At 40.6% G+C, this 21671-nt stretch overlaps 1 pseudogene; it reads right to left on the reverse strand.

The window, feature by feature from the left end:
• Positions 1-1474: 1474 nt before the first annotated feature.
• The window catches only part of LOC139730741 (speract receptor-like), a 533096-nt pseudogene continuing 512899 nt past the window's right edge, over positions 1475-21671 (reverse strand).

Genomic DNA, 21671 nt, shown 5'->3' on the forward strand with positions numbered 1-21671 from the left:
ACACCAATACTCGTAGGTTTAGTTTGTAAAAAGAATCATGATCTCACGCACATCTCTCTCTCTCTTCTTTTTTTTTTTAAACACATCTTCACTACAGGGCTTTAAGCAATAACTGAAAAATTCAATAAAGACGCAATTAGTTATCTTAAAAACTACTCTTAAATATCAGGAAAAAAATCATGCCGCAGAGAACGTTTGATATTTCTCTTATTTTTTCATAATTATGGTTATGATTCAAGACGGGCCTGAATATGGCAGGATTCTGCGCTCTTAAACTTCTGTGGAGTTCTGTCGTCTAGCGAGGGGAATGGAAGATCCACACTGTGAACAGTCACTGAGAAATGTATTTCCATGACATAATGTGGCGAGGATGTTTCTTTCAACAACAACAAAATCAAAAACAAAACAGAGAATCCAAAATGAAGGCATACTAGTCTACATGCCCTGAAAATGCGTGTAAACCTTATCACTGATGGGGAAAAAAAACCACTACAACTTTACTGGTATCATTATATAGCCCATGGGTATAATCACATCAATACTTGTGTGAGATTGTATAGCATTTTGCAGAGTGCGGAATTAATGCACATAAACAAGAATTGACATTAACATTTTACGCTCATTAAATTTTTTCTCTCTAATTTTCAGCTATTTATATTGTAGAGAAAAATAAGAGAGAAACACAATTTAAGGGGATACCAAAACAAAACGAAAATAAATCAATTCCGAATTTGAGGACAATTATTAGAATTTGTGACCCAGCAGAAGAACACCCTCAAAGAGTCGGACAAGTAGTTCTTCCAGAGGCCTTAAAATATGCATGCCATGGTAGGTCAACTCGGCTGATTTGGGATTTTCATTGTTTTCAGACAGTAACCCTTTTTCAATGTAACGTCAAAGTTTTGAAAAATGAAATTAATTTTCTGTTTGTTAAATTAGTACATTCACCAGTCTTTTTAAACCTCAATTTTGTCTGTGTTGAGTTGATTTTCTCAGTTTTATACCCATTAGTGGTGTCAATGTACATAAAAAACTTTACAAAAGCTTTAAAACGTCAGCAGAAGCTTTGAATATTCGGACGTTATCACGAATAGAATGTATTGAATTTATGCAGGAGGTTTTAGATTATTCTGACCTTCACTTCGCAGCGGTTGTCACGGAGTTTCCGATCCTCTCACTGTTCTACACCGGGTTAAAGTGAGTCAGTGCGCTTGAATATACGCTCAACTTCATAGCCACTTTTCCTGCCGAACAGCAGCCTTGTATGTATTTTCCATCATCTACTTTGTTTAGCTGCAAACATTCAATTTTGATGATTTTAAAGTTGAATTTTCTCTTGGCGAAATTTTCCCTAACTAAAAAAAAAAAAAAAAGAATTGTACATGGCGAATCTTTGTGGGCTTTTGTAAAGCAGGGCCATTTTGTTCTCAGGCACCACAAAATTAATAGCTAGGTGTTCCATAGCTTTGGATATTCAAAGAAAAATTTCATTGTGTATGTTGCAGTCCCTAGAACTGTTCCCGTTGCTGCCAATCCCAGAGTCCGTGGTGCTGTTCTTTTTAGTTTTCGTCTTGCTTCCTTGCGAGTTGTTTCTGGAACGCTGTGAGAGGGCGCCGTTCATTGTACCTTCCTCTCCAGTGGCGTCAGCTCTATTCAAGGAACAGGCTGACACGCTGCGCGCTTGGCTGCAGCAGTCCCCACTTCCGTTCCCGAACTCGGTAGTCCTTATTTCAACCTCCTCGCTCTTTGAATGCAGCTGGATCGGGTCGTCGCATTCAATTGGCAAGAGAGTGTATCCGTGTTTCCCATTTTTCGGTAGTTCTGTCCTTGAGATGTCACTGTTTCGTCGGCGTGTTACTGCATCCGAGTTTCGCCCAAGCTGCGCGCCTTCCCGCACGTTCGTGGTGCAGATATCCTGCACGCTTCTTGCTGTCTTCATACCAGTACTGGGGCGGGAAATCGCTGGCGTAACGTACGTTGAGCCAAGTGGTGTGCGTAGGTAGCTCTTTCCTGGACTTCTCTCCTGCTTCTGCTTTTCACCTACGCTGTCAGCGTCGTCGGTAATTACATAGTCCGTATCATCCTTTCGCGGTCTGCTTCTCCAGTAGGAGGGATCTTGGTCTGTTATCCAATACGTCATAAGATCCCCTTTACCCTTCATGAATACGAGTCCTCTCTCTGTCAGATCATATCCACCAACTTCGTCGAGAATGGCCTTACTTTCGGAGCTACAGTGGATTTTTAAAGCTGGAGTATGTATAGGGAAAGTAAAAAAAGGGGAAGATCGTGATGTTTAGCGCTTCCTTTTGGCCTGTTACTACATATTCACTACACATCAAGAGGGTAGATGATACTCAGGCAAGTAACGTTTTTATCAGCGGCCAAGATATCACCTCAAGGCATTAACAAAATATTGTTAGGAGTGATGGACACATACGCAGAGCAAACCAAATTGTCGGAAACAGTAAATATGGTGTTATTTTGATATCATCATAGACAAAGAAATACTACGAAGCGGAAGAATCTCATTAATGAGTAACATGGCAAACACAAAGCGAGGTCCCGCCCGCATAGGCAATTTGTGATTATATCTTTTTTTCAATGTAAATTTATTACCTTTTGACCTTTGACCTTGTCCGACTTGACCAATATTCGGACTTGACCGGTATCTTTTGGTGATGCATATGTGGAGTGAGTTTTGTGGTCATAGCTCAAAGCTGTGGGAAGTTATTGAGAGCGTTCAATATATGGCCCTTAAGCCTATAAAGTCCAAAGGGGGCACAGTGTGCCCCGTGCCATATTTTAATTGCCACACCTACGTCCTTGATCCAATTTCAACCAAATTTGGCGATTTTTTTTTGTTATTTTATTGCAAACATTTTGATATATCATTTAGCTATGGCCGATATTGCTGGTTGCCATGGCAACAGTAAACTGACAACCATGCCAGACCAGTCAGATTTTGCGTGTTTTCCTGTTCCAGTTTCACATAACAATATAATAGTGGATGAAATGGTTTTCTTGTCTGTAATTTGTTCAATTAGCAAAATAAGAATAATGGTTGTCAATGGCCCTGATATGTTTTTCTTATCATTTCCTTTATTTTGCATGTGGCATAGGCATCAAACAATAGCAATGATAAAGATGACTAAAAAAACCCCAGTATTTTTCAAAGAGGATACCATTTTATTTTGTTTTATTTTGAGTCTTTCACACAAGTTTTGCCTGTAGTATAACTTGTTTATCATAAAAATCATCCATCTGCAAACTCAAAATACTAGCATTGATGAAATATGAAATGTGATAACTATACATGAACCGATCAAAAACATACTGTAATCAATAGCACCCCCATGTGCTGACCTTGAGAAATTGTAACCATGACAAACAATGAAGTTTGACTTGCTTTTGGTTTGTGGCAAGCATGAACATGGTTGGGCCAAAATAAAGACATATATACTCGGGATAGAGAAAATAAACAGAAAAATCATGTGTTAAGCATATTTCCTATTTCTTTCTATTTTGGTAAATAGCGCTCTCAGTGGGTGAGCTTTAAAAAGCTCAAATGTGACACTGCACCTCAAAACAAACAAAAAGTCGCCAGACATGAATTTTTAGTTAAGACCATATTCTGAAAGAGCAGACTTTAAGCTTTAAAATGATGTATAACTCAAATCAAATGGACTCTCCTAACCTATCTAAATATTGGAAAGAAAGCATAAACTGAGGAAAAGTGTGAACCGAGAGAAGAGGCTCTTAAGTACACAGTGTCTATTCAAGCGCTTAATCTTTACCAAACCGTGCTGGCTGTGCAATGAATGGGACAAAAAACAGGAAGTAAGCCACCAGAGTAACAACAATGAAGGGATTATCAAATTAAACTGAAATTAAGAATGCCTCATTAACACATTCTGTCCATAATTAATGCCAACTTTCAAAGCAGTAGCACTATCCTTTCAAAAGTTATTAGAGTTGAAAGTGAAGAGTGTGGACAAGGTTTTTCAGAAATGAAAAAGACACACCTAATCACACTATTCTACCAAAAATGTTCGAGAGAAACTGCTTAAAAAACCACACTTTCCTGCCCGTTTTATGACACCAAATTTTAGCATAATGTAAAAGAAGACCCGCTCTTTCAGAAAATATGAAAAAGTCAAGTTCGGCTAGGTTTATCCATTTCACTTATTTTCAGTCCTCACGCAAAATCAGTGTGTGCGACTTTATGTTTGTTTTGAGGTGCACGGTCACAAATACTATAGGTCATGTAAAGTTTGAGTGCTCTATCCATTTGGGTAAAAAGCGCCCTCAGTAAGTGACCTTTAGAAAGTTCAAATAGAAGGTCATGTAAAGTTTGAGTGCTCTATCCATGTGCCAAATATGACTTAGATATGACGGTGATACATCAAATGTGACCGTGCACCTCAAAACGAACATAAAGTCGCACACACTGATTCTGCGTGAGGACTGAAAATAAGTGAAATGGGTCAACCTAGCCGAACTTGACTTTTTCATATTTTCTGAAAGAGCGGGTCTCCTTTTACAATATGCTAAATTCTGGTATCATAAAACGGGCAGGATGTGTGTTTTTTTAGCAGTTTATCTCGAGCATTTTTGGTAGAATAGTGTGATTAGGTGTGTCTTTAGAATCCCTTTTTCATTTCTGAAAAACCTTGTCCACACTCTTCACTTTCAACTCTAATAACTTTTGAAAGGATAGCGCTACTACTTTGAGAGTTGGTATTAATTATGGACAGAATGTGTTAATGAGGCATGCGTAATTTCAGTTTAATGTGATAATCCCTTCATTGTTGTTACTCTGGTGGTTTACTTCCTGTTTTTTGTCCCATTCATCGCACAGCCAGCACGGTTTGGTAAAGATTAAGCGCTTGAATAGACACTGTACTTCAGAGCCTCTTTTCTCAGTTCACACTTTTCCTGAGTTTGTGCTTTCTTTCCAATACTTAGATAGGTTATGAGAGTCCATTTGATTTGAGTTATACATCATTTTAAAGCTTAAAGTGTGCTCTTTTAGAATATGGTCTTAACTAAAAATTCATGTCTGGCGACTTTCTGTTTGTTTTGAGGTGCAGGGTCACAAATAATTGAAAAAAAAAGTTATATGGGAGGGGGGGGGGGTCACAGCCCCCCACCTCCCCACGGGGGCCTGGCCGGCGATACGGTGCAATTAACTCACTGATAAGAGGCCAAAGCTTTTGAATTCGTAACGGTCACCGAAGCACTGTGCGGAAGGAAGGACAACAAATCTCGAAAGTTCACCTCCTCGTATCTCCCTTATTTTACCACCAAATCCCTTGAAACTTCACACACATATGTAATATTTATATATCATCCTTCATATGATTTTGGGGAGAAAATGCTGATGTATCTTTCGAGATATTTGTATTTTTCTGTTTGAGTCGGCCGTGGGAAAGCGTTACGATTTTTTCCAGACATAAGTCTGCGCCTGCACGAATATGCATTTGATTAACATATTACTAGTCTGTATACACCAGACTCACTACCTGCGAAGTTTCGTGTTTGCGCAATTACAGATGTAGTAGTTAGGTGAAAATAAGAGCAAAAAGACAACCGAATTTAAGAGAAAATGCTGGACATGCACAACTAGATCGTCCTCCTGCGCATGCGTTCTCTACTGGTCAGTGCACGTTTAGCCAATCAGCGGTGTCGGGTTCGGCGCAATGCGGCAGGGTTCGGTTTTCGGTCCACAGGGTGGTGAGTGGGCAAGAGAGGAACCCTGCAATGTGCTTCAACAGTTTCATACATCACGAAAACCGATATATCGGACAGCCTACTGCTTACGCTATGGATTTTACGTGGGTCACAAGTGACAGTGATCTTGATTTTTTCCAGACATAACCGTGCGCCAAATGATACAGAAAAGATATTTGGAACACAGTTTGGATATACTACCATAAGTCATATACCGAAGTTTCATTTTTGGGCAATGAAGGAAAATGTGAGAAAATAACACTTGTTTTGAGACCAAATTTTCTGTTTTGGAAGCTAAGTTTCGACGTTATTTTCAAAGGTTTATCCTCAATAAAACCCCAACAAACTAACATTACGAGTAAGAGAATAGTTTCTTCTTCAATTTGCTGTATAGATTATGGCTTCTGAGGTGAGATATTGCGATTGTCCTTCAACACTTCCCCAGCGGTTTTGCGTACACAAGCTGTTTACTTTATGCAAATGACGCTTCGAGGTCATATGCTTTCGGCGATTTAATTGCACCGTATCGCCGTGCCTGGGAAGGGTCAAAATAGCTTTGGCTTTATAGGGTTGAATCACGGAAAGTTCATTGTCAATTTGACCGTTGTCCTTGTCAGAATTCAACAATGTTCAAACTTGACTAAGATCTTTAGGTGAAGTACCTGTGGCGTGAATTTTGGTGGTCAAAGCTCAAAGCTGTGGATTTTTTTTGAGAACCACAATACTATGTGTACAGTGCTTATCAGGTAAAATCCATTGACCATTTGTAACCCTGTATCACAAAACCAACAAAAAGTCGCCAGACATGGATTTTAAGGATAGATTCTAAAAGACTAGACTCTAAGCTTTAAGATGATGTATAATTCAGTAAAATATAGACCTTCCAAACCTAACTAATGATAGGAAGGACGTACATACTCTGGAGAAGGGTCTATAATACTGAGAAAAGAGGCTCTGAAGTTTAGGGTCTATTCAACTGCCTAATCTTGCATTACGCTGTGCTCTGAGCAGTGAATTGGACAAAAAAAAAGAGAGAAAGTAAACTCCATAACAACCACAATGAAGGGATTATCAGAGTTAGCTGAAATTGTGCACACTGGCACATTCTTTTCATGACTAACACCAACATGCAACGCAGTAGCAACATCCTTTCAAAGTTACAATAGAGTCGAACATGAAGAGTGTTTAAAAGGTTTTCAAAAAATGAAAAGGAGCCTATAAGACTTACATATTCTACAAAAAAGTGTTCTAGAAAAACTGCAAAAAGAGGGCAATTTCCCGTTTATTTCATGATCTCAAACTTAGGAATAATGCAGAATTGTTCTTTTAGAAAATTCAAAAAAACAACAACCCAAGATTGACTAGGTTGACCCGTTTCACCTATTCTGACTCCTCACGTAAAATCAGGGCGTCCAACTTTTTCTTGGTTTTGTATTGCACGGTCACATTTGACCTTTGACCTTGCAGAATTTACTAATATTCAAACCTGAGATTTAAGCGATGTACCTGCGGTATGAATTTGGTGGTCATAACTAAAAGCTGTGGAAACTTGTTGAGAGTACACTATAATACTAGGTGTTCAGTGCTTATCAAGTAGAGTTCCTTGACCAGTTGGCCTTTGAACTTGTTGGACTAAACCCATATTCGAACTTGACCTGCAGCTTTATGTTTTGTGATGTGACTTTGGTGATCATAGCTGAAATCTGTGGAAAGTTATTGAGAGTACACCACAAGACTGTGAGTACAGTGCTAACCAGGGAAAAGTTATTGACACTTTGACCTTTAACCTTGTCGGACTTCACCCATATTCGAACTTGACCGGCAACTTTAGGTCATATATCTGTTGTGCGAGTTTGGCGGTCACAGTTCAAAGCTGTGGAAAGTTAGAAAAAGTACACCAAATTGTTGACGACGCCGACGACGACAACATAAAGTGACGCATATGTCTCGCTACCACAATGCGGGCGAGACAAAAAGCACACGTAAATAGTGCAGATGCAAAAGTGTGATGAATGTAATACACGTAATGACTCACGTTCTCCGTTGGACTCCATTCTGGAAGCTGTGTTGACAGTATCACCAAAGAGACAATACCTGGGCATAGTCAAACCCACCACACCTGACACCACCGGACCTATAGAATGTTTCAAAACCATACGAGGGAGACCGAGAGCGCAAATTCTGGTTGAATAATCGGTGAACTGCCTAAAACTTTACCCATTTCATTCAGTGAACCCAAAATTGACAAAATATAATGTAACGATTGCGTGGATCTAAATGGCAAACCTTGACATAATTCTACTTTCATCGATGGCCTCGTGTAATGGTGCTCTGTTATCTAACGCAATATACCTAATATAGGCCCTATTTCATGGATGTTGTGTCATGCAATTATGGTGATGATGACAGAAATAACAGTAATACAAAACATAATTATCAATGATTCAAAACATCTCAGAACATCTATAACAGCTACATACCTAAAAAGGTACACTTGGCCAAACAAGCTGACAGGTAAAAGTTGTTAGCAAATTGTTACCCGATATGTTACAGATATGATTGAGAATGCTAACGACTATGCATTATACATTGTATGTAAATCTGCAATCGAGAAGCCATAACTGATAAAACAACAACAACGGCATAAGGAGGAGTCTGATATTAAGTGAAGGGGGGAAACACTGATATAAAGATTATCGGTTACCTCTGATTGCACTCTGCTATGTATACAGCGTGTAACTATAACCTCCGTTATAAGAATCTTACCTGAGTGCATCCCTACTCGTAACTTCAGTGTGTCTTCGGGTCGATGTCTTATCTTGAACTTCTGAACAGCATCAAGTAGATGGAGTGCTGTTGAAGCGATCTCAGCGGCATGCCTATTGCCGTTTCGTATCGGCAGTCCCGAAACAAGCATATACGCATCACCAATTGTCTCCACTTTGTAGACGTTATAGTAACTGATTATGTCATCAAAGAGAGTATAGAGGTCATTGAGAAGGTTGACGACCTGCAAGACAGATTGAAACGAAAACAAAACAATAGTTGTATATCTTATAGAAGCATTATATCGTGCATGATGCTTTCGCCTACTGCTGATCAAGAGGACCAGTGTTATACGAGATCCTGTAATTGCGGTGTTTAATTTGCTCAGAAATATATAATTGTAACGAATATCAACGTCTGGATGCCTCAAGATTTTTCTGAAAGCATGTTTTCCTTAATTGAAAGCTCATCGTTTAAAACCGGATGTTTAATGACCCAAACTGGTGAGTTGTATTGCCGTTACTAGCCCCAATGTAAATTTGTGAAATTGACTGGATCACCATGGTGGCACAATGGTTATAAGCAAAAATGGAAACGTAGCCAAAAGTAAAAGTTGAGGAAATTCTGAATTGCGTTCAATGGCATTTAGCTGTAGCAGCACACATTTTAGAGTTTGTCCATGTTGACCAGATTATCCTATCATTTCAGACTAAATTTCTAGCATTAATTTTATTTTTGTACAATGTTTGCCAATTCACAACGTATTGATGTAATTGACTCTGTTGTTTTTTTCTATTGAGTTGTTACGTCTTTTATTGTTTTCTTCTGTTGTTGCTTGATTAATTTCAATGAAGCGATGATCATCTCTCTTTTCGAGCTTGGCAGAAAGTATAGTACTCCCATTCGGTGTTGCTGTTTATAGCAATGATCTACAGTTCAAATGAATGTTATGATTGTATCGCCTTACGCAGCTTGTACCTTCTCATTTGTGTTCCATAGTTTATTCTTCCACCGACAACTTGTAAGGCAGGCACGTATCTTCTCAATGAACCCATTCCGACAAGACAGAGTGTGAGTGTTTGCTACCTCTCTCAAAACGTCCTGTGCCCTTGAAAGTATTTTAAGGGTAAATGGGTCGTGAAAATGGACGTATCACTATTGTCAGATATTATTAGTTGTAGTGGATTCTAGCAGTAGACAGACTGTGTCGCAGGATTTGGCAATTGCTAAAGCCCTTTTTAATTACGGCGTTTACACTGTGGACTGTCAAAAACTGTCAAAAGAATTGCCATGGGAGTCCCGATGCTAATGAGAAACCTTAAAGGCCATAATAAATCGGGATGAACGCAACAAAACGTGGCAACACGTAATAAACAGCAACAAGACTTGGAGGCAGTCCGTAGAGAGACGGGACGGAAAATACTGTGTAGCCTAGCCTAACCAGACGCAGTGAGAATGTCGTCTGATAGCTACATGTTCATCGGAGCGAGGACTGGAATGAACAAGACAATAATACGGAGGGGAAAAACTCCTACACAGGTACTTCGTAGCTGTAACGCAGGTACCTCGCAGTCCCCGTATGCGGCCAAGATAATTGGGAGCTTTAGATTTTCGCGTCGGGGATGTTCAGAGGAAAAAAAAACATGTTCTGAACATGCGCAGAATCGCGCGTCGAGTCAATCTATTTATAGCTTGCGTCGTCTGAGTTTTTCACTACGCGTTCTGGGCTATTTTTACGTCCGCTCAATTTACGACGTAGAGAGCTACTTCGTGCACCGATCATATGGGGGCGCCATTTTTTTAATCGTTGCGTGCCAGCGTAATTTAAAGCTACTTTTTCAGATAGAAAAAGAACTACGCAGGGGAGAGGAGAACGTCCAGCTCAAGCGTCGGCTCAAGGGTCCGCGCTGCAAATCTGAAGCTCCCTAATGACATTCTGTGGGACTTCTGCTATATCAAATTTCTTCAGATGGATTCCTTCACCGAGTTGTCAGCCCTCACTCGCCACCCATGCGCCTGACACGCAGGTCATACGGAAGTAGAACGTAAGTAGCACGGATCCAGCAGGAAAGACGCATGCGAAACTTGCCCAAATCCTTGTCCCCCTGCAAAAATTGTCCTGCGTGCTGGAAAATCCCCACACGCAACAACCCCGCCTCTAGCTTGCCCGGAAAGGTGTGACAGGGCCTAAACTTGGCTACGGGTGAATAGGACTTGCGTGAGCAAGTCCGGGTAACTACGGGTGAGATACGTGCTAGGTACTGTCATGTGCGGGTCATCTGCGGGGACCTCCAGGTGGTAAAAATTGTCCTTCGCAAGTCGCACGCAAGGTTTGTCCGGAAAGGTGTGACAGGGCCTTTAAAGGGCAGAACCTCGCAGGCAACTCCCACGCAGGTAATTTGCAGCTGTAACGCAGGTACTTCGCAGTCCCCGTATGCGGCCAAGATAATGACATTCCGTGGGTCTTCTGCCATTCCTTCAGAGGGATTCCTTCACCCAGTTGTCAGCCCTCACTCGCCACCCATGTGCCTGACACGCAGGTCACACGGAAGTAGAACGGAATTAGCACGGGTCCAGCCTGCAGGTAAGACGCAACAAGCCCGCCTAGCTTGCTCGGAAAGGTGTGACAGGGCCTAAACTTGGCTGCGGGTGAATAGGACTTGCGTGAGCAACTCCGGGTAACTACGGGTGAGATACGTGCTAGGTACTGTCATGTGTGGGTCATCTGCGGGGACCTCCAGGTAGTAAAAATTGTCCTTCACAAGTCGCACTCAAGGCTTGCCCGGAAAGGTGTGACAGGGCCTTAAAACTCTTTGTTGAAGCTCTTATTTTGCAGCAAACATCACGGCAGAAAAAAAAAACCAACAAAACAAAACCGGAAAACAGCGAGAGGACGGAGTGTGTGGGTCAAACCTTGGCTTCTCAGGCGACCACTTTATGGACAGTATGAGAAGTTGATAGTTAAAATGGTGGGGGAAGATGTGAGCGATTTAAAGAACTAAAAGAGAGTGAAACCTGCACATCAAAGTAATACGTATATAACATGTGTCACATCCAAATATTGGTTCGCATTGGCAAAATACATGAAATCCCGGTTGATACCGGTGCTAAATGGACGTCTGTTGCGACACAAATTGTCGCCCCGGCACAAATTGTCGCCCCCTGAAACAGGCGACAAATTGTGCATGGGGCTGACGGCACAAATTGTCGCCCGCCGGGGAAGCACATTTTGGGTGGTAATATCATTCTTGACATAGTCATTGAAATACCAACACATAACTAAACATGGCTACATCCATGCAAACAAGCCATGTAAAAAGTCACGGTGAGGTTTCAAGGAAGTGTGTATGTGCGCGCGCACATGATGATTGAGTGTCCGTTCGTGCGCGTTTGTGTGTGTGTGTGTGTGTGTGTGTGTGTGTGCGTGTGTGTGTGTGTTATTGCATATTATGGAAGAATGTGTGTTGAGGTGGTTTATATGCATTATGAGGATTTGTTTGAGTGTTTGTTGGTGTTTGTTTATAAATACGTATGTATTTGGGGTGTGCATATGGCAGTTCGTTTGTGCTAAAATCAACTAACGATTGAGAAATTATTTACGGCGTGTTGAAATTATTTGCTCATGCATAAAGCATGCCAAATTTATTCTGGGACAAAGAATAGTGATATGGAAGTTGAAGTTAAGACTGATGGAAGAATATAAATGCAGTGAAAAAAAAAATGAACAAAGGCAGATAACATTTAGGGAGGATACCGCCCTCGTATGACTTTTCTCTCGGTCTCTCTCTCCTAGCCCGCCTCACCGCTGAAATTGACACACCCATACTATTTTGAAATCAACGCCGCTTTGAACTCTATAAACACGTGCTCATACACGTTCCACATATTGTATTATTATACTCCGAACACACACACACACCCACAGCTATGCGCAAACGCATACACAAGTCACATAATACGCACCTACAAATCATACACAACACATGCCATGCAGCCGCCCACACACACACACACATACGCATAACTTACCAGTCATACCCACCCCACCCAAGCATAACACCGGAGCAACACTCCAACCACACAATTCATAGTGCATGGCCGACGACAATTTGTGCAGCTACGTTTGATTTTGCCAGCACAAATTGTCGCCATCGAGGTAAAAATTGGGAACTGCACAAGCAGCATAACTCATTTATCGCCAGGCGACAAATTATGCAGGGGCGACAATTTGTGCCGTAACAGACGTCCTTACATCCTCACGGAGTTTTCCGATATGAATACGGAGGCTGCACGGAGTGTGGTGCCTTCAAGGAAGATTACGGACTGATTTTCATGTATGAACTCAGGGAGGAAAAATTAACCGATTCGACTAGAATGATTTCAGTCAAAAGAGATGTAGGGAAGTACAGATCTCAGCCTAATCGAAAGCTACAAGTAGTTCACTGCAATTTATTCACAGCCTTTTCTAAACTACGTAACCAGGAATCCAGCCATAAAGGAATATAGTCGCTTTAACTTATGATAACTTTCTTCCTTATCAATCTTGTGATTGTTTCTTTTTTTTGCAATCTAAATAGTGCCAACCGTATTTTGTTCGTCGAAGTGATCTTGTTTTCTGGTTTGGGAATGTTGGCTGTCCTCCTGTTTTGGGTCATCATCAAATATGCCGGATAATCATACACCAGAGTAAAACTGAACTTGCATTCGCAGAAGATAATAATGACTCTCACCGAATATCCTCGCGCTACAGTAGTAGTGGCATCATTTTGTAGCATTAAAGATAAAAAGAAGATGTAGAAGACGAAGACGAAGAAAAAGACTACGCAGTGAAGGTATAGGGGAAATGGCGTAGGGCGCAATGGCTTTATGAAGCTGCGGGTATATCTGCGGTTGACTTTGGGTAATGTTAGGTACGTGGCAAGTTTGATGAGTGACGTCGACAAGTACAATAAGGCGAACGCGATTGACCACATGTACCGCATGGTCAGAATAAAATGATATATGTCGCACAAAATGTAATGAATTGGTGTCATGTTTATCCAGGCCTTTCAGCGACGAGATTCTCCATCACATAGTATTTGCCATTCTGCGAGCATTCGGACTACAGCGGGGCAGATACCATAAGTATTTCAGGACTCTAATATGGAATGAAACTGCACTTTTACATTGCACTAGTCGTTTTAAGATTCAAAAAAGACAAGACAAAAGCACATTATTTTGCTCCTTCTCAAAAATTCAAAGGATTTGCTGTATATATGCATTATGATACATTGTGAGATATGAGAAAGGAAGGAAAAATTGGTGCGTAGCTTTGACATGACGGGCGGTGAGTTGGCTCAGTCGGTAGCGCGTCTGCCTCACGTTCACGCGGCCCGGGTTCGAACCCGAGTCTGGACTGAGCAATGTTGTGTGTAAGCATACCGTCCCCTCTAGCAAGAGGCAAAACACTCTGTCCCTCGGATAGGACATAAAATGGAGGTCCCGTGTATGAGAGAGTAACAACTCATGCACGTAAAAGATCCCGCTTCATTCATTCATCGCAAAGAGCAGGGTGTTTAACCCGGTGAAGTGGTCCTACCTCACACCCAACTGGACCCCATGGAAGACCAGCTTAACGTAGCTGAATATGGGCTATCCAGCCATCTTCTCATATGGAAAATGAATCAAACAATCAAACAATCAAACAAACAAAAACAAACATCATTATTCCTCTTACTGTTCCTCCTTTTCGGAAAAGTATATATATATATATAATGTATATATTATATATATAATATATATATTATATATATATGATATATATATATATATATATATATATATATATATATATATATATATATTGTAGTTGTTCCGCGTATTGGCAGTACTACAAATAGCAATAATAAAGTCACAACAGAGGAATGCAGGGAATGCATTAATAGCCAATCTTGATTTAATGAATAATCCGAATTTTCGAGGAACCTTCCTCTTCTTCAGGGATGACAGTGCGAAGTAACCAAAACAAAAAAATAATGGATAATAACAACAAACGCATGTTGTGCGCTTATGAGTGTCATACTACACGTCATAATAGATAAGACGTCACACTAGGATTGCGCGCGCTGCACAAAAAGATCATGAGACAATAATAGCAATAATAGAAACGTCATAAAGGCAATGAAGTTAACATGATACAATGAAGGTGCCAATGAATTTTCACAGTGATATGTCAATATCCCACCAGCGCGCGTAGTCTCAGTGTAACCAAAACAAAGGATAACAAATAATAACAATAAACGCATGCTGAGTTGCGTGAATATATGAGTGCCATACTGTGCGTTATAACAGAGAAGACGTCACACTGAGATGGCACGCGCTGCACAAAGGAGACAATAATTATGAACGATAATAGAAACGTCATAAAGGCAATGAAGTGATACAATCTGTCAAGTGCTTGTACGCATTATATACAGAGGAGAGACGAGAGAGCAAAAAGTAGGAAAGGAGGGAATAAGGAGAGAAGAAAGTCACAAGAAAAAATGTCATAATATACATGAGGTACACTTACTCGTAACACATCAAGACTGCGCAAGTTGTCTAGTACCAGAAAAATAAACTGAAGACCTCTACAAGGGTGAAATTATCAACAGCGGAGTAGCAACTGAAATTAGTTATCGGAAGAAAGTGTATGGGCTGAGCCAGGAAAGATCTTTGTTCATGCCTGTTTCAAAACTGCGGCTCCGAACAATGAAACGCAGTTCTGCCCACTTCCTGTCTTCAGCCGATTTGTAACCCCCGCCAAAGATGCAGACTTTCAAGTCTTTCATCGAATGGCGGGGGTCACTGAAGTGGTTCGCCACTGGAGTATCTTTATGCTTGAGGATTGAGCTTTTGTGGTTATTGAACCTCATGCGAAACTTCGTGCTTGTCTCACCTATGTATGACACCCCTGGGCATTTACTGCACATAATACAGTAAAGCACATTGCTAGAGTCGCATGTGTGGTCCGGTGGTTTGATTCTGAGTGACGGAGAGATTTGCACCACTGTTTCTGTCACCAGATGGTTACAAATTTGACATCGTGGTTTGTCGCACCTCTTGTTACCTTTTGGGGCTGCAGGTTTTGGTAACTCACTCTGCACCAGAAGTGATCTCAAGTTGGGCGGTTGTCTTTGGGAGTGTAGAGGTGGTTCCCCCAATATTGTAGAAAGTCTGGGATCAAGCTGAATATTCGTCCACTCTTTCTTGGTCGTGGAGACAAACTTTTTGACTTGTGGGTGGAATGTAGTAACGAGAGGAATGCGATCGTTCCTCTCATCTTTAGGTTTAGAGTCTAACAGGTCTTCTCTCCGTTTTTCATTGACCCTTTTGAGCGCATTGTTCACGAGGCGAACTGGATAACCTCTTCTGACAAAATGTTCTCTCAGACGTACAGCATCTTCTTCAAACACCTTGGGGTCAGAACACTACCTTCAACGAAAAGGTACCGCCATGGGGACCAAGATGGCGCCCGTGTACGCTAACATATATATGGCAGTCCTGGAAGAAGATTTCCTCTCTAAATGCACTCTCCAACCCTCAATGTATCTGAGATACATCGACGACATTTTCATAATCTGGCCCCACAGTGAAAAAGACCTCGCAGCCTTTCACGAGGCATTTAACAAACATAATCGTCACATCCAGTTCACAATGGAGAGCTCCAGAGAGGAAATCCACTTCCTGGATGTCAATGTGTCTAAGAATGGTAACTTGCTTTCCACCAGTGTGTATGTTAAACCCACGGATTCCTTCACCTACTTAGATTACAATTCGTTCCACCCCTTGCACACAAAGCAATCAATTGTGTACAGCCAACTAGTCAGATATAAGCGGATCACCTCTGACCCCAAGGTGTTTGAAGAAGATGCTGTACGTCTGGGAGAACATTTTGTCAGAAGGGGTTATCCAGTTCGCCTCGTGAACAATGTGCTCAAAAGGGTCAATGAAAAACGGAGAGAAGACCTGTTAGACTCTAAACCTAAAGATGAGAGGAACGATCGCATTCCTCTCGTTACTACATTCCACCCACAAGTCAAAAAGTTTGTCTCCACGACCAAGAAAGAGTGGACGAATATTCAACTTGATCCCAGACTTTCTACAATATTGGGTGAACCACCTCTACACTCCCAAAGACAACCACCCAACTTGAGATCACTTCTGGTGCAGAGTGAGTTACCAAAACCTGCAACCCCAAAAGGTAACAAGAGGTGCGACAAACCACGATGTCAAATTTGTAACCATCTGGTGACAGAAACAGTGGGGCAAATCTCTCCGTCACTCAGAATCAAACCACCGGACCACACATGCGACTCTAGCAATGTGCTTTACTGTATTATGTGCAGTAAATGCCCAGGGGTGTCATACATAGGTGAGACAAGCACGAAGTTTCGCATGAGGTTCAATAACCACAAAAGCTCAATCCTCAAGCATAAAGATACTCCAGTGGCGAACCACTTCAGTGACCCCCGCCATTCGATGAAAGACTTGAAAGTCTGCATCTTTGGCGGGGGTTACAAATCGGCTGAAGACAGGAAGTGGGCAGAACTGCGTTTCATTGTTCGGAGCCGCAGTTTTGAAACAGGCATGAACAAAGATCTTTCCTGGCTCAGCCCATACACTTTCTTCCGATAACTAATTTCAGTTGCTACTCCGCTGTTGATAATTTCACCCTTGTAGAGGTCTTCAGTTTATTTTTCTGGTACTAGACAACTTGCGCAGTCTTGATGTGTTACGAGTAAGTGTACCTCATGTATATTATGACATTTTTTCTTGTGACTTTCTTCTCTCCTTATTCCCTCCTTTCCTACTTTTTGCTCTCTCGTCTCTCCTCTGTATATAATGCGTACAAGCACTTGACAGATTGTATCACTTCATTGCCTTTATGACGTTTCTATTATCGTTCATAATTATTGTCTCCTTTGTGCAGCGCGTGCCATCTCAGTGTGACGTCTTCTCTGTTATAACGCACAGTATGGCACTCATATATTCACGCAACTCAGCATGCGTTTATTGTTATTATTTGTTATCCTTTGTTTTGGTTACACTGAGACTACGCGCGCTGGTGGGATATTGACATATCACCGTGAAAATCCATTGGCACCTTCATTGTATCATGTTAACTTCATTGCCTTTATGACGTTTCTATTATTGCTATTATTGTCTCATGATCTTTTTGTGCAGCGCGCGCAATCCTAGTGTGACGTCTTATCTATTATGACGTGTAGTATGACACTCATAAGCGCACAACATGCGTTTGTTGTTATTATCTATTATTTTTTTTGTTTTGGTTACACTTATTGCGCGCGCTAGCAGGGTAGTAACACCTCACTCTTAATAATCATTGTGAATATTCGCACTGTCATCCCTGAAGAAGAGGAAGGTTCCTCGAAAATTCGGATTATTCATTAAATCAAGATTGGCTATTAATGCATTCCCTGCATTCCTCTGTTGTGACTTTATTATTGCTATATATATATATATATATATATATATATATATATATGACCGTGCATCAGAAAACAAACACCCGTTGAATTCACGTAAGGACTGAAAAAAGGTGAAACGGGTCATTAAAGTCAATCTTGGGTTTTTCCTGTTTTCTGAATGAGCTTTTCTTTTTCTACATTATTCTTAAGTTTGGGATCATAGAATGTACGGGAAAGTGAATTTTCAACCACTGTTCTGATCAGAAATTAGTTTATTTTTTTAACAATTATACATGTATAAAGATAGATGTCAGATATAAATTCTGTCTCAAAACTGTGCTTAAAGCAACTACTGAACATTCGGAGCAGTGTTTAAAAATGTTCGAATTATCACGGTTGATGCACACGTGTACAATAGTTCAGCTGTGTCACAAAACACCCAACAAAAAAATCGCTATCAAGCCGCAAATATAAGTACATATCACTTACTTTCTCAGTAAACCGTCACGGTGACGGTTTATTGTAGAAACAGTTTTTAATGAAATTATTGTTCACATTTTGTACATTTAACAAATCGTAACATTGATTATACTGATTAACATTTTCATTTTGGTTATATTTATTCCTGACTCACATTATAGAACTATTTTAAAGCTTTTTTTTTCATCTGCAGATGTTAGCAACGGGCTTTAAACTTTATACATTGTTTTTTAATTTTGTAGAAAACCCATGGCACTCCTAGGGTTATCTTTAGGATCTCAATTTGTTTAAATGAGCCCCCCCCCCCCCGGCTCTCCAAGAGAGCCCTAAAGCTCCCAAATATTGAGGATTATTTGTTTTAAGCATAATTATCTTCTTCTCTAGAACCAGAAGCAATAGCGCTGATAGTGTGCTATGAAGTGTCATAGAGAAGTGCATTAATGACTGCAGTTTCAAGCCTGTATATGGTGGATCCGGGGTGCACTTCACGGGGCCAGTTGGGTGCCAGACTTATTGTTAGGGTCCCCTAGACAGGGGGCGGGGAGGATGGGGTATGGTTCTCACTACACTGCAAAAAGTCCGGTGTTAAATAGTGAACACCGAGCTGGTGTTAAATTTTCGGTGCTCATTTATGGTGTTAAATTAACACCTCCGGGTGTCATTTCCAAATGTTAAACTGTTTTTTGAAGAGTTTCTTAGTAACTGCACTTCTTGTTGATTTTTAATTTAAACAAGACGATCAAGAATTTTACATTAAAATACTAGATTTTTGAAAAAATGTGAAAATAAATTTACACCAAAGTAACACCAGCTGGTGTGGTCTCTTATTGAAGCTGGACGGGTGTTAAACCATTGATATTGACACCAACAAATATCAAATCAACACCATGTGGTGTCATTTTTGAATTAACACCAGTACAGTGTCAAAATAACACCAGGTACAGTGTCAAATTAACACCACGAAGTGTCAGGTGAACACTTTTCAACACCATCACAGTGCATTTTTAACACCTGTGGGTGTGGTCCTTTATTGAAGTTTGATCGGTGTTAGATTTAACACCCGTGGTGTTAAATCTAACACCGATGTTTTTACAGTGTAGAGATCCCATTTCCCTGGGGATGCTACCTCCCAAGTGCGGTGAAAGTACTCTCTCCCCCGCTTTGTTTCTTTGATCTCTATCAGACATCCTCCAAGTTTTGCCCCCCCCCCCCCATTTTGAAAACGAATCGATGCCCCTGATCAGAGGACAGTGCAAGCACCAAAAAAAAAAAAAAACTTCCTTGGACAAGTTTATATAGTCACGTAGCAGGCACTCATAAACTTCAAATTTTATCGACCAAAATCAACATATTCAAGTTACATCTGCAGTACCTCGAGAGAGATTGAGTGGATCCATGCGTTCAGATGTAGGGCCTAAATGAATTTAAAAATTGACGTGTCGATATCACGGCGCGTACATGCTCTGCTACGTAAACGACGATCAATCGTATGCTATCACTCGTGCTTTGCTGCTAGTTAACCACCTTATAGCGGAATACCATTAATGTGTAAAACATCACTTTTAATAAGGAGTTATGTACGATTAGGACTTGAGCTGAGCAACGAAAAGACGCTTCATTTTTATATTTTCGTGATACTTTGACGTGATATTGTTTTGATACATTAAACAGAAGGAGAGAAATACATCAATTAGGAAATGACTTGTTCCCACGTCCCACAAGAAGTCTTGCACGTTAACAAAATACGTATATTTAAAAACTATTTCTCCACGCCTTCGAGTATTCGTACGAGTCAGATCGTAACCGCCATACACACACACACACACACACACACACACACACCTCTCTCACACACACACGCATACACACATAATCACGCGCATGCGATGTATACAGTATGTTACGGTGCATACGTACGTACCACGCGACAGCGAGGCTATTCACAACACGAATACTTCGTAAACCACGAAAAGTGTTTGGTTCAGACAACACAACACGCGAATATCCGAAAACGCCAATGAAAGTCATCTATTTAGGAGACAGTCTAAATACTTCCTGTATATTCAACTCTACCTTCGAATACATTCAAAATGTTTGAAGAAATACGTCGTGTTTAGCAGAATTATGCGTGAATCAATCTCTGCGTTGCCAATTTAGTTTTATGAACATGCGCTATGAGTGCACGAAGTACACTAGCAATCACACACACACACACAAAAACAACTTTTAAATAACTACAAAAAAGCATCAAATGGACGAGATAGTCAATAGATACGACTTGATAGAATGATTCCACTACGGCTTTCTTGCAAAGTGAAATCAAGTCACAAGTATGTTTATCTCATGACATGAACACGCAATACCGTATATCCTCCCAAAATACAATCTGACCTCTTAGGATATAACGATTTTTACTTAAAAATAATGAATCAAGTAAAATGAACTTTCAGGGTATGAAGCTAGAACTCATTACCTACGCCTTGCAGAAAAACTCATTCGATTTGCTTCAGCGTTCACGGACAAAGAGGGATCTTTGTAAAGCATAAGTTTAGAAGTCCCTTCCCTCTAAGTTTGTAAGGAGATGAGTTGTCCGTTGTGTTCATGCCTTAAAAAGACGAAGTTGTACATATATATATATATATATATATATATATATATATAACATATACTTTATTTCTTTCACAAATGAAGGCATGTAATAAACAATCCTAGGTTATTACCTGCCCACAGGCAGGTAAGTACAAGGAAAGAAATGCAATGGACCCGGTCCATCACAACACAACTGACCTGACAGTTACACAAATATATACATGTATGTATTCTCGCACATGTAGTGTTCTCGCACATGTATTGTTCTCGCACAGTATAAAAGGGGTATGAGAGTTAGCTCGCTTAAGGTCCGCACCTGAAGCGAGCTAACGCCCAGTATAAAGTGAGTACTAGACTATGGGTAATAGATATCAGTACGTTTATTATGATACGTGGTACGTCATGGAGGTAACGTCTTAAGCTTCTCTGCCAAGAAAAATGTCGGCTTTTCATGGAAACCACGACCCAAATATGTGATAAGTAAATATTTTGCCAGGGAAGACCAAATGTGAACTCATGAAGAACTTAGTGTTGGAAATAACGTGAAGTTTGCGACCTTTTCGTCAAGGAAGGCAACATGAATGAATGTGCTATCGTCTACTGAGGAGTCCTGCTAGTCCCACATGCACTTCCAAGGTCATGGCTCAAGGAACGCAG

The sequence above is a fragment of the Diadema antillarum genome, unplaced genomic scaffold (assembly GCF_040938485.1).
Source record: "Diadema antillarum isolate AM-2024a unplaced genomic scaffold, OU_Dant_1.0 seq00000331_RagTag, whole genome shotgun sequence".
NCBI classification, from domain to species: Eukaryota; Metazoa; Echinodermata; class Echinoidea; order Diadematoida; family Diadematidae; genus Diadema; species Diadema antillarum.